The 14410-nt window shown below is 45.8% G+C and overlaps 1 protein-coding gene across 3 annotated transcripts in view; it reads right to left on the reverse strand.

The window, feature by feature from the left end:
- Positions 1-14410, reverse strand: part of ncam2a (neural cell adhesion molecule 2a) — a 1336232-nt gene that overhangs the window by 52769 nt on the left and 1269053 nt on the right. The gene's annotated exons all lie outside the window — the stretch shown is intronic.

The following is a 14410-nucleotide window of genomic DNA, read 5'->3' on the forward strand; positions in this document are numbered from 1 at the left end:
AACACTGCGCTGAAGTTACTGTGAAAATCCCTGAGTTGCCACACTCCTACACCTGTTTGGGTACACTGAGGGAGAATTTAGCACGGCCCAATGCACCTAACCAGCATTCCTTTTGTTGGAGTGTGGGAGGAAACCGGAGCACCCGGAGGAAACCCACGCAGATACGGGGAGAACATGCAGACGCCGCACAGGCAATAACCCAAGTTGGGAATTGAACTCGGTGGCATGATAGCACAGTAGTTGGCACTGCTGCCTCATCCTGGCTTGATCCCTGACTTGGGTTACTGTCTGTGCGGAGTCAGAACGTTCCTCCCATGTCAGCATGTGGGTTTTCTCCAAGTGCCCAGATTTCCTCCCACAGTCGGAAAGACGTGCTGATTAGATGGCATTAGCCATGTTAAATTCTCCCTCAGTGTACCCAAACAGGTGCCGGAGCGTGGCGTCTAAGGGATTTTCACAGTATGTTCATTGCAGCGTTAATGTAAGCACACTTGTGCCACTAATAAATAAACTTAACCAAACTTACCTAGGTCCCTGGCTACAGTGCTAACCACTGTATTCCTTTGGCTACCATCAAACCTCAACGATTTAGCACCGTTTCTTTTGGAAATAACTGGGAATAGCAAGTACAGGAACTGTTCACTCTACATATAGCAGTACAGCAATCAGCAGAATTTAGTCCACACAATGAGCACAAGATGTTTTGTGACCAACTGTGCACTGTGCAATATTAAGTTAGCCACTAAACATAGCTCATGGTTTGTGAATATGAACAATTGCACCGTACAAGGTAAATTATTCCCTTAAAAATGTTTTGGTCTAAGTACCAAAATGTTACATCATTTCTATGTGGTGCTGTAATGATCAAGATGGGGAAGTGGGTCTGTTAATTGCGTTTGCCACTTGACATCCTCACTGCTATCCAAATGCTTCTTCAAACATATTTTGACATGGAATCAGATGATAGCCCTGTCATTCAGGGACGCGAAAGAGGTAATAGACAAAACACACAGGTAACATTTGCAGATGGTGCCCTTCCTTCTCATGACCCGTGCACACAAACCTATTCATGGAGAAAGGGAAACAGAATGATCCAAAAGCCACGGGAACTAGAATTGTCAAAAAATGACATGCCTGGACAATATTAATATCTGCATATTTAATACATAAAACATCACATTCGGTATCTGGAGCACAGGTGTATATGATGTTTCATATACCAACACATAACAATTATTCAGCTTGCTGAAAATATCTTTGATATGAAAAAAAAGAATCAAGAATATTCACCTTAACCTTGATATATCCAAGCTGTTATCTTCGTGAATCACATTGAAGTCATAGAAACACAGAATCCCTACAGTGCAGAAGAAAGCCATTTGGCCCATCCAGCCTGCACCAATGACAATCCCACACAGGCCTTATCCCCGTAACCCCACTCATTTTCCCTGCAAATCCCCCTGACACTAAGGAGCAATTTAGCATGGCCAATCCACCTAACATACATATCTTTGGAGCGTGGGAGGAAACTGGGGCATCCAGGGGAAACCCGTATAGACACATGGAGGAGATGCACACATACATTGACCCGAGGTCAGGAATTGAACCCGGATCCCTGGTGCTGCAAGGCAGCAGTGCTAACCACTGTGCCACCCATAAGGATATCATGATAAAGATATAAATTTAAATTGATATTGCCATTGATTTGCATGCATCAAAAGTTGATGTTACTTTTGTTTACTCTTATGCATGATTGATCCATTAATGAGACAACAGTGCTTAAAGCTTGCTTCTGGTCAATATCCATCTGGAGAACTATATTCAGCTCTGGACCACATCCTAGGAAGGATATTTTGGCCTGGGGTGGGTACAGTGCAGATTTAGCAAACCATTGCTGGGGATTTAAGCATTAGTTTATCAGGACAGATGGCATGCGTTCTTGCATGCGACTTGACTTACATTCCCTTAAGGTTCTGTGGTTAAATGTAGGACTAATTGGAGTTAAAGGTATTTGATACAGTACATTGGAAATGCAGAAGGCATTAGTAAGACCACACCTGAAGTACTCTGTGTTGTTTTGGTCTCCTCACCAATGGAGGGACATACTCACCCAATAGGCAGTGCAACAAAGGCTCACCAGCCTGTTTATTTCATTCGTTCAGGGGATGTGGATGTCGTTGGCTGGGCCAACATTTATTGCCCATTCCTAATTGCCCCTTGAACTGAGCTAAGCCATTGAAGAGCCAACCACATTGCTGTGACTCTGGAGTCACATGTAGGCCAGGCCAGATAAGAACGGCAGATTTCTTCCCTAAAAGGACACTATAGTTAAGAAAGCCCACCAATGTCTCTACTTTCTCAGAATACTAAGGAAATTTGGCATGTCAGCTACGACTCTCACTAACTTTTCCAGGTCCACCAAAGAAAATATTCTTTCTGGTTGTATCACACCTTGGTACGGCTCTGGCTCTACCCAAGGTCGCAAGAAACCACAAAAGTTGAGAATGTAGCCCAATCCATCACGCAAACCAGCCTCCCATCCATTGACTCTGTCTACACTTCCCACTGTCTCGGCAAAGCAGCCAGCATAATTAAGGACCCCTGGACAATCACTCTTCTACTTTCTTCTGTCAGGAAAAAGATACAAAAATCTGAGGTCATGTACCAAGCGATTCAAGAACAGCTTCTTCGCTAATGCCGTCAGACTTTTGAATTATCTTGCATTAAGTTGATCTTTCTCTAAATCCTGGCTATGATTGTAACACTACATTCTGCACTCTCATGTTTCCTTCTCTATGAACACTATGCTTTGTCTGTATAGCGCGCAAAGAACAATACTTTTCACTGAATGTTAATACATGTGACAATAATAAATCAAATCAAATCACTAGTGAACCAGATGGGTTTTCACGATACAAAAACAGAAAATGTTGGAAAATCTCAGCAGGTCTGACAGAGTCATCCAGAGTCAAGGGCAGACTTTGGACAGAAACGTCCGCCTGAGGCTTATACAATCCTGCCCCAGGCCAACAGAGAATGCCGCTCTCCTAGCCTTGTCTGCCCCCTGAATTGGTGCCAAAGTATTGGCTCTATTCTCCCTCCACAGATGCTATCAGACCTGCTGAGATTTTCCAGCATTTTTTGTCTCTGTTTTAAATTCCAGCATCCGCAACAATTTGCTTTGTTTCTTCTTACGACATTTATTTCACGATCATTAGATTTTTTAATCCAGATTTTTATTGAATTCGCCATCTGCTCTAATGGGATTTGAACTGTGGTCTCCAGAGCTTTACCCTGGGTCTCTGGATTACCAGCCCTGAGGCAATACTTTGATATTTTACCGCAAAATTCCAAAACAGGATAAACCTACAAGTAAAAAATATAATTGCAAATAAGTTATCTGAACTTTGAACAAGGGATTGTTTGAACTCAGGGAAACCTTGGCTCCTTGTGCTCATCCATAGGTGAGACATTCTTCCAAATGAAATATTTAGTTTCTATAATCTCATTAAATGTTTCCTAGGTTATTTCTGATGGCTATTCTGAACACCTATCTGTGATAAAAAGCTCCCCAATAATTTTGCTTTAAATAAGTGGACAATCAATATTGGAACTATTGCAAACATGAAGAACTTCCATTCTGACATGCAATCACTTTGTCAGTTTGGGCTATTCTATCCCAACAATAAGGCCTTAACTCCCATGGTCAGAAGACCACTACAATAATTTGTATCGAAAACGTTCTATTGATCAATCACAAGGAGGCTTACATTAATGCTGCAATTAAGTTACTGTGAAAATCTCCTAGTCACTTGTTTGGGTACACGGAGGGCAAGTTTAGCAGAGTCAATGCACCTAACCAGCACATCTTTTGGACTTTGGGAAGTAACTGGAGGACCTGGAGGAAACCCACGCAGACATGGGGAAATGTGTAAACTGCACACGAGTCCCTTGCACTGTGAGGCAGCAGTGCTAACCACTGTGACGCCATGACAATGCTCCTTGTATGTGGATTAAAAGACTCTAAGATAGCAGGGTATGATAGTGGAGTGATTATTGGCTGGATTTGGGACAGGGGGTAAGAGAGGCTGGAAAAACAGTGGGTAGCTGGGTTTCGACTGCTGTCAGATGCAAGCTCACCAGCAGAGGACTTGCTCAACGCTCCTGCGGAATGTGAGTTCAAACTCTACCATGCCAATGTGAGAAGCTGAATTAGAAAACATCTAAAAATAAAAAAAACCCCTGAATAATAATGAAATATTAGCGTCCTGGCCACTTATATTTCTTTAGGGCAGGAAACATGGCATCTTTACCCAATCTGGTTTGGAGGTGATACTAGTTCCACATCTGTAAGGATGTTAACTGTTTTGGCAAATGGATTATTACCAATTCGGGGTTAAACATAGATACATTGAATGTAGGAGCCGGAGGAGGCCATTTGGTATCTTGAGCCTACTCCACAATTCATTTTGATCATGTCTGATCACCCAACTCCATAGCCTAATCCAGCCTCCCCCCCCCACCCCGTCCCCCCCCCCACCATATCCTTTGATCCCTTTCGCCTCAAATGCTAAATCTAACTGCTTCTTGAAAACATTCAATACTTGGCCTCAACTACTTTCTGTGGGTAGTGAATTCCACAGTCTGATCAATGTCTGGGTGAAGAAATTTCTCCTTTAGGAATAGGGATGCTTTACTGCAATTGTACAGGTGAGGCCACACCTGGAGTATTGTGCACAGTTTTGGGTGTCCTTATCTGAGGAAGGATGTCCTTGCTATAGAGGGAGTGCAGTGAAGGGTTACCAGGCTGATTCCTGGGATGATAGCTCATAAGAGGGGAGACTAAGTCGGTGGGGATTATATTCACTGGGGTTTAGAAGAATGAGAGGGAATCTCATAGAAACTTATAAAATTCGAACAGGGTTAGACAAGGTAGATTCGGAAAGAACGTTCCCAATGGTTCAGAACTAGGGGTCATAGTTTGAGGATAAGGGGTAAACTGCAGCAGGCGACGGTGCAGAGGGACCTCGGGGTCCTTGTGCATGAGTCGCAAAAACCCAGCTTGCAGGTGCAGCAGGTGGTCAGGAAGGCGAATGGGATGCTGGCCTTCATAGCGAGGGGGATTGAATATAAAAGTAGGGAGGTCTTGCTGCAGCTGTATAGGGCATTGGTGAGGCCGCAGCTGGAGTACTGTGTGCAGTTTTGGGCGCCGCACCTGCGCAAGGATATTTTGGCCCTGGAGGGAGTGCAGAGGAGGTTTATTAGGCTGATACCGGAGTTGAGGGGATTGAGCTATGAGGAGAGGCTGAATAAACTAGGCTTGTACTCGTTAGAGTTTAGAAGAATGAGGGGAGATCTCATTGAGACGTATAAGATGATGAATGGGATGGATAGGATAGAGGTGGAGAGACTCTTCCTGCTCAAAAAAGACAGTAGGACTAGGGGGCACAGCCTCAAGATAAAGGGGAGGCGGTTTAGAACGGAGTTGAGGAGGAACTTCTTCACTCAAAGGGTGGTGAATCTCTGGAATTCTCTGCCCGTTGAAGTGGTGGAGGCTGCCTCGCTAAATATTTTTAAGAAGCGGGTTGATGGGTTCTTGATAAGAGAGGGGATTAAGGGTTATGGGGAGAGGGCGGGAAAGTGGAACTGAGCCACAACAGATCAGCCATGATCTTATTGAATGGCGGGGCAGGCTCGAGGGGCTAGATGGCCTACTCCTGCTCCTATTTCTTATGTTCTTATGTTCTTTTAGAACTGAAGTGAGGAGAAATTTCTTCACCCAGAGAGTGGTGAATGTGTGGAGCTTACTACCACAGAATGTAGTTGAGGCAAAAATATTGTGTGATTTCAGTCCATACAACGACTGATGAAAGCAAGTGTCCCATATGCCTTCTTAACTGTCTCATTCACCTGCCTTCAGGGATTTGTGAATAATACTCCAAGGTCCCCAGAGTGCTGCCTTTCATGAAATACTCCCTCACCAGTCTCCATTCTGTCCTCTTGCTTGGTAAAGGTATGGATTCGAGAGATCAAAGTGAAGGAGAAGATTTCTACCCACCAATCCTGAATGACCCGAGGTTATTTCTGAAAATCTAACTCTGTGTCATTCTTTCATAACCAGCAGCTTTGGTAGAACAGTTCCTTTATTGATCTGCATGATTTCCTGCAGTCTTTATTGATAGCTTCCAAAGTACTGTGACAATGCAATTCGAGGCCACTGCTATTCTGAAAGCATTTCCTGTCACAAAATATATCTTAATCTCAACGAAAAGGTAGAATGTTCTTTATCCCGAAAGATATACAGTCAATCACAGCAAGTAAATGGATCTGTAACTGAGACGAAAGGGTTCTTTTTTTTTACTATACCTTGGTAAGTTGTCAGAAAAACCTTGATTCCATTAATACAAGTAACCGTGCAATGTTTTTCAGTGAAGGTAATTCAATTATACAGTGTTTTCATGCTTGTAGTTTCCACAATAATAGAACTGAGCCTTCGCCCCTTCTGGGTATATGAGAAAGCAAACCTCAGTCATGTGCCTGTAAATAAATTAGACTGTGCATTTACAAAACCTGACTCATTTGTAAGGAAGCATTCTGCGTAAAATGAAGTGAGCAAAAAAATATTTTCTGCTGCTTTTTTTTGTATTTGGCAGCTGTCTGTTCGGAGGCGTGGGCAGGAAAGGAGTTAAAATGTATTTTGAAAGAACAACAGGGGGTGAACTGAGAATGTCAGGTTTTTACTTTCCCTACTGACATGCAAAATCCAGCCCTCAAGACAAGATAAGCACCTGCCTGCTTATCTTCGCTGGTATGAGAGAATGCATGCATGGCATTGCGGGAGCATTAATAAGTTGCATTGTGGTGACCTCGAATGAGGAAGATAAGGTGCATGGAGAAGTGAAGCTAAATAGCATTCTGGGATGCAGTAATCTAACCCATGTCCATCATCCTTTGGGTCCTAGATAAATTATGGCACAGAAGGAGGCCATTTGATCCATCGAGTGTCTGCACAGAACCATCCAGTCTGAACCCATTCCTCACACTGTCCGTGTATCTCTGAGAGTTTATTTCAAAAGTGCTTATCCTCAGGGCCCAAGAGGTTGGCACTGCTGCCTCACAGCACCAGGGATCCGGGTTCGATTCCCAGCTTGGGTCACTGTCTGTGTGGAGTTTGCACGCCCTCCCCGTGCCTGCGTAGGTTTTCTCCGGGTGCTCCAGTTCCCTCCCACAGTCTGAAAGACGCACTGGTTAGGTACATTAGCCATGCTAAATTCTCCCGAACAAGGAGTGTGGCAACTAGGGGATTTTCACAGGAACTTCATTGCAGTGTTAATGTAAGCCTACTTATGACACTAATAAATAAACTTAACTTAAAAATATTCATTTTTCTTTTAAAGTCATATTCTCCCTTCTTCCTCTCTCTTCTCTGAGACAGCAAGTTCCAAGTCATTATTGCTCCTTGAATAAAAAAAACCTTTCTCACATTCTTCCTATTTATACACAAAACTTAAATCCCTGTCCCTTATTCTTTGTACCAGTAGCCAATGAGAACAACCTTAATTTGTTCAGTTTAGCTAAACATGCATCCATAAGACCACAACATACAGGAGCAGAATTAAGTCATTCAGCTCATTGGGTCTGCTCTGCCATTCAGTCATGGCTGAGATGATTCTCATTCTCCTGCCCTCTCCCCATAACCCTTGATCTCCTTATTGATCAAAAACCTATCTATCTCTGCCTTAAAGACACTCAATGATCTGGCCTTCAAAGCCCTCTGAACATTGAGTTCCGCAGATTCCCACCCTCTGGTTGAAGAAATTTCTCCTCATCTCAGTTTTAAAGCAGCATCCCTTCACTCTGAGATTGTGTCCTCTAGTTCTAGTCTCTCCCACTAATGGAAACATCCTCTCCATACTCACTCTATCTAGGCTGTCAGTATTATTTTTCAGTTAGATCTGCCCTTCATCCTACGGATCCACAAGAGATGGGAGAGATCCTAAGTGAATATTTCTCATCAGTATTTACTGTTGAAAAAAGCATGGATGTTAGGGAACTTGGGGAAATTAATAGCGATGTCTTGAGGAGTGTACATGTTACAGAGAAGCAGGTGCTGGAAGTCTTAAAGCACATCAAGGTAGATAAATCCCTGGGACCTGATGAAGTGTATCCCAGGATATTGTGGAATGCTAGGGAGGAAACTGCGAGTCTTCTAGCAGAGATATTTGAATCATCGATAGTCATGGGTGAGGCGCCTGAAGATTGGAGGGTGGCAAATGTTGTGCCTTTGTTTAAAAAGGGTTGCAGGGAAAAGCCTGGGAACTACAGGCCAGTGAGCCTCAAATCTGTGGTGGGTAAATTGTTGGAAGGTATTTTGAGAGACAGGATCTACAGGCATTTAGAGATGCAAGAACTGATTAGGGACAGTCAGCATGGTTTTGTGAGTGGAAAATCATGTCTCACGAATTTAACTGAGTTTTTTGAAGGGGTAACCGAGAAGATGGATGAAGGCAATGGGGTTGATGTTGTCTACATGGACTTTAACAAGGCCTTTGACAAGGTGCCGCATAGTAGGTTGTTGCACAAGGTTAAATCTCACAGGATTCAGGGTGAGGTATCTAAATGGATACAAAATTGGCTTGTGGTTGTAGAGAGTTGTTTTTCAAACTGGAAAACTTTGACTAGTGTTGTACCTCAGGGATCAGTGCTGGGCCCACTGTTATTTGTCATTTATATTAATGATTTAGATGAGAAGATAGGGGGCATGGTTAGTAAGTTTGCAGATGACACCAAGATTGGTGGCATAGTGGACAGTGAAGAAAGTTATCTCCAATTGCAGCGGGATCTTGATCAATTGGGCCAGTGAGCTGACGAATGGTAGATGGAGTTTAATTTAGACAAATCTGAGCTGATGCATTTTGGTAGATTGAACCAGGGCAGGACTTACTCAGTAAATGGTAGGGCACTGGGGAGAGTTACAGAACAAAGAGATCGAAGGGTACATGTTCATAGCTCCTTGAAAGTGGAGTCACAGGTGGACGGGGTGGTGAAGAAGGCATTCGGCATGCTTGGTTTCATCGGTCAAAACATTGAATACAGGATTTGGAACGTCTTGTTAAAGTTGTACAAGACATTGGTAAGGCCACACTTGGAATACTGTGTGCAATTCTGGTCACCCTATTATAGAAAGGATATTATTAAACTAGAAAGAGTGCAGAAAAGGTTTACTAGGATGCTATCGGGACTTGATGAATTGAGGTATAAGGGGAGGCTGAATCGACTGAGATTTTTTTCTCTGGAGCGTAGGAGCTGCGAGGTGACCTTATAGAGATCTATAACATAATGAGGGGCAGAGACAAGGTAGATAGTCAACATCTTTTCCCAAAGGCGGGAGAGTCAAAAACTAGAGGGCATAGGTTTAAGGTGAGAGGGGAGAGATGCAAGAGCGTCTAGAAGGGCAATTTTTTCACGCAGAGGGTAGTGAGTGTCTGGAACAAGCTGCCAGAGGTATTAGTAGAGGTGGGTACAATTTTATCTTTTGAAAAGCATTTAGACAGTTACATGGGCACAATGGGTATAGAGGGATATGGGCCAAATGCGGCAATTGGGATTAGCTTAGGGGTTTTAAAAAAAAGGGTGGCATGGACAATTTGGGCCAAAGGGCCTGTTGCCATACTGTAAACCTCTATGACTCTGAAAACTCGGGGAAATAGAAGGACAAGAGGGAAGTGAAATTTATTTGTTTCGACTCTCTGGGTACTGAGAACGATTCTTTTCACTACTTTCTGAAAATTAGCCTGGAGAGAGGGCAGCAAGGACATTTCAAATGATAGCTTGGCAAAGGCACTTGCTTCTTCACATGTGGCTCATGGAGCTAGGAGTGTATTCGCTCGACAAAGCTGAGAATTGACCTTGCACATGGGGTCAAGGTAAGGTACAGACAAGTTGAGCATCAGTACGTTTACCGTAGGCCAAGATTGCACTGCGACAGACCTCCTTCAAGGATGAGGGGGTGTGAGGGCATGAGTTGGTTGGCACTAAGTTGGCATGGAGATGAGTGGTGGAATAGGTTGGCATGGAGACGATGAGGGGTCCATGGGTGGGCATAATTTGGCATGGAGTGAGGCTGAAGTTTGTGGGAGCATCGGGGCTTGGATGGGGCATGGGGAGTGTACAGAGGGTTTTGGAGGCTGGAGGGCTCTTTTGTATTGTTTCTGTCACCTTTTAATTAAACTCCAGTACCAAGGTAGCCTGTTCATCCTGCCTCTGTACCCAGCAACCTCTGCACACATTCTGGGGTCGCCCACTCCAACTCCCAGGGAACCCCACCAGCCCAGGGTGAAAACCTAATGTCCCAGGCCAGTTTTCCCTGATTGGGTTCATGAATTGGGAATTCTCCTGACTCTACACACATGATGTCCAGACTAAAATCTGAGCCATGACCATTAATTATACAAAGTGCTGTATGTTTCAGGCTTAGAACAGGCCTAATGTGGATTTAAGTAGTTTACGCTGCGGATGATGACTGAGTAGAATAGCATGGATGGATGATTCAAGAGGCATTTGATAAATGACCTGGATAAAACAAAATGAGGGAGAGATTTGAGAAGCATTGTGAGATCTTTCAGAACCAAGGCTAGACTGGTACACTACATAACCCTGTCTTGTCCAGTTCATCCCTATGTTCCTATTTGACAGGTTGTTATGATCTAGAATGCACTGGCTCAAGATGGAAGACAGTTTAATATTATAACTTACAAAATAATTTTTTTTTAATGATGTGTACATACTACCGGAGCACAGATATAGGCCTTGCACCCAGCCTGCACCCACACCCAGCCTGCCTCCATTCTCAGCCTGTCTCCATATAGCCTGTCTCCACACAGCCTGTCTCCATACAACCTGTCTCCATACAGTCGGTCTCCATACAACCTGTCTCCACTCAGCCTGTCTCCACACAGCCTGTCTCCATACAACCTGTCTCTATACAGCCTGTCTCCATACAGCCTGTCTCCACACAGCCTGTCTCCATACAGCCTGTCTCCACACAGCCTGTCTCCCCACAGCCTACCTCCATACAACCTGTCTCCACACAACCTGTCTCCACACAACCTGTCTCCACACAGCCTGTCTCCCCACAGCCTACCTCCATACAACCTGTCTCCACACAACCTATCTCCACACAACCTGTCTCCACACAGCCTGTCTCCACACAACCTGTCTCCACACAGCCTGTCTCCATACAACCTGTCTCCACACAACCTGTCTCCACACAACCTGTCTCCACACAACCTGTCTCCACACAGCCTGTCTCCCCACAGCCTGTCTCCACACAACCTGTCTCCACACAACCTGTCTCCACACAGCCTGTCTCCACACAACCTGTCTCCACACAGCCTGTCTCCACTCAGTCTGTCTCCACTCAGCCTGTCTCCACACAACCTGTCTCCACACAACCTGTCTCCACACAGCCTGTCTCCACTCAGCCTGTCTCCACACAGCCTGTCTCCACACAGCCTGTCTCCAAACAACCTGTCTCCACACAGCCTGTCTCCACACAGCCTGTCTCCATACAACCTGTCTCCATACAGCCTGTCTCCACACAGCCTGTCTCCACACAGCCTGTCTCCATACAACCTGTCTCCATACAGCCTGTCTCCACACAGCCTGTCTCCACACAACCTGTCTCTATACAGCCTGTCTCCACACAGCCTGTCTCCATACAACCTGTCTCCATACAGCCTGTCTCCACACAGCCTGTCTCCATACAGCCTGTCTCCATACAACCTGTCTCCACACAGCCTGTCTCCATACAGCCTGTCTCCATACAACCTGTCTCTATACAGCCTGTCTCCACACAGCCTGTCTCCACACAGCCTGTCTCCATACAGCCTGTCTCCATACAGCCTGTCTCCATACAACCTGTCTCCATACAGCCTGTCTCCACACAGCCTGTCTCCATACAGCCTGTTTCCCCACAGCCTGTCTCCATACAGCCTGTCTCCACACAGCCTGTCTCCATACAACCTGTCTCTATACAACCTGACTCCACACAGCCTGTCTCCACACAGCCTGTATCCACACAGCCTGTCTCCATACAACCTGTCTCCATACAGCCTGTCTCCCCACAGCCTGTCTCCATACAGCCTGCCTCCCCATAGCCTGTCTCCACACAGCCTGTCTTCATACAACCTGTCTCCATACAACCTGTCTCCACACAGCCTGTCTCCACACAGCCTGTCTCCACACAGCCTGTCTCCACACAGCCTGTCTCCATACAGCCTGTCTCCCCACAGCCTGTCTCCACACAGCCTGTCTCCATACAGCCTGTCTCCCCACAGCCTATCTCCATACAGCCTGTCTCCACACAGCCTGTCTCCATACAACCTGTCTCCACACAGCCTGTCTCCATACAGCCTGTCTCCCCACAGCCTGTCTCCATACAGCCTGTCTCCTCACAGCCTGTCTCCATACAACCTGTCTCCACACAGCCTGTCTCCATACAGCCTGTTTCCCCACAGCCTGTCTCCATACAACCTGTCTCCATACAGCCTGTCTCCACACAGCCTGTCTCCATACAACCTGTCTCCCCACAGCCTGTCTCCATACAACCTGTCTCTATACAACCTGTCTCCACACAGCCTGTCTCCATACAGCCTGTCTCCATACAGCCTGTCTCCATACAACCTGTCTCTATACAACCTGTCTCCATACAACCTGCCTCCAGTCAGCCTGTCTCCACACCGCCTGTCTCCATACAGCCTGTCTCCCCACAGCCTGTCTCCATACAACCTGTCTCCACACAGCCTGTCTCCATACAACCTGTCTCTACACAGCCTGTCTCCACACAGCCTGTCTCCATACAACCTGTCTCCATACAGCCTGTCTCCACACAGCCTGTTCCATACAGCCTGTCTCCATACAACCTGTCTCCATACAGCCTGTCTCCATACAACCTGTCTCTATACAGCCTGTCTCCACACAGCCTGTCTCCATACAACCTGTCTCCATACAGCCTGTCTCCCCACAGCCTGTTCCATACAGCCTGTCTCCATACAGCCTGTCTCCATACAGCCTGTCTCTATACAGCCTGTCTCCACACAGCCTGTCTCCATACAACCTGTCTCTTTACAACCTGTCTCCACACAGCCTGTCTCCATACAACCTGTCTCCATACAGCCTGTCTCCACACAGCCTGTTCCATACAGCCTGTCTCCATACAAACTGTCTCCATATAGCCTGTCTCCACACAGCCTGTCTCCATACAACCTGTCTCCATACAGCCTGTCTCCCCACAGCCTGTTCCATACAGCCTGTCTCCATACAGCCTGTCTCCATACAACCTGTCTCCATACAGCCTGTCTCCCCACAGCCTGTTCCATACAGCCTGTCTCCATACAGCCTGTCTCCACACAGCCTGTCTCCATACAACCTGTCTCTATACAGCCTGTCTCCACACAGCCTGTCTCCATACAACCTGTCTCCATACAGCCTGTCTCCACACAGCCTGTTCCATACAGCCTGTCTCCATACAACCTGTCTCCATACAGCCTGTCTCCATACAACCTGTCTCTATACAGCCTGTCTCCATACAACCTGTCTCCATACAGCCTGTCTCCACACAGCCTGTCTCCATACAGCCTGTCTGCATACAACCTGTCTCCACACAGCCTGTCTCCACACAGCCTGTCTCCATACAGCCTGTCTCCACACAGCCTGTCTCCACACAGCCTGTCTCCATACAACCTGTCTCCATACAGCCTGTCTCCACACAGCCTGTCTCCATACAGCCTGTCTCCATACAACCTGTCTCCACACAGCCTGTCTCCATACAACCTGTCTCCATACAGTCTGTCTCCATACAACCTGTCTCCATACAGCCTGTCTCCACACAGCCTGTCTCCATACAGCCTGTCTGCATACAACCTGTCTCCACACAGCCTGTCTCCACACCCAGCAGTCTCCACATTAATTCTGGGATTGTCCACCCCGACTGCTCTTTCAGCCTGCCTCCTTCTGATCAAAAACCTGACCTGCGGGCTGGCCTTTTTTTAATGTCCGGGTTTGCTGACCTGTGAACCTGACCTGGCGACGGAAGCCTCGGGCTGCATGATCCTCAACTGCAATCAGCTTGAAGAATCTTCACTGAGGCACGCAAAGTCTAAACCAGGAACTATACATCAGGATGTATAATCCAGTGTGAAATCATTACCGAAAGTGAAACAGACGGAGTGAGAAAGATGAGATTAGGAGATACATCGATAGATAGATAGATAGATAGATAGATAGATAGATAGATAGATAGATAGATAGATAGATAGATAGAAAAAAATGAAAAAATATCTTTATCTTAATTGTTTACAATTGTCAACATTTTTAAAAATCTGGAGAAATGAAATTTTCAGTTCCAGGG

This window comes from Carcharhinus amblyrhynchos, chromosome 15 (genome assembly GCF_965287045.1).
Source record: "Carcharhinus amblyrhynchos chromosome 15, sCarAmb.v2.hapA, whole genome shotgun sequence".
NCBI lineage: Eukaryota > Metazoa > Chordata > Chondrichthyes > Carcharhiniformes > Carcharhinidae > Carcharhinus > Carcharhinus amblyrhynchos.